The following is a 536-nucleotide window of genomic DNA, read 5'->3' on the forward strand; positions in this document are numbered from 1 at the left end:
AGTGGCCAGGACATGGAAGCAACCGAAGTGTCCTACAACAGATGATTGGCTAAAGAAACTGTGGTACATATATACAATGGACTATTACTCAGTCATAAGAAGAGATGAAACATTGCCATTAGCGACAACATGGATGGACCTTGAGGTAATCATGCTAAGCAAAATAAGCCAGACAAAAAGTTGAAAAGCACATGATATCACTTACATGGGGGATATAAACCTAAAAGCAACGAATGAACAGGACAAACAAACAGAGAGTCTCACGGACTATAGACTAGTGGTTACCAGAGTGTAGGGGATAGGGGAGGGGGGTGGGTTGGTAGATGATTAAAGTGTGTCAAATATAGTGGGGTAGAGCTAGGGTGATGTGGGTAAAGGGGATCAAATATATGATACCTGAAGGAAACTGGACTTTGGGTGGTAAACACACAATAGAATATACAGACGTCAAATACTGTACACTTGAAAATTATATAATTGTATTAACTAATGTTACCCCCAATAAACAATAATAATAAAAAGATGTGGAGTTAAGG

This window comes from Pteropus alecto, unplaced genomic scaffold, assembly GCF_000325575.1.
Source record: "Pteropus alecto unplaced genomic scaffold, ASM32557v1 scaffold380, whole genome shotgun sequence".
NCBI classification, from domain to species: Eukaryota; Metazoa; Chordata; class Mammalia; order Chiroptera; family Pteropodidae; genus Pteropus; species Pteropus alecto.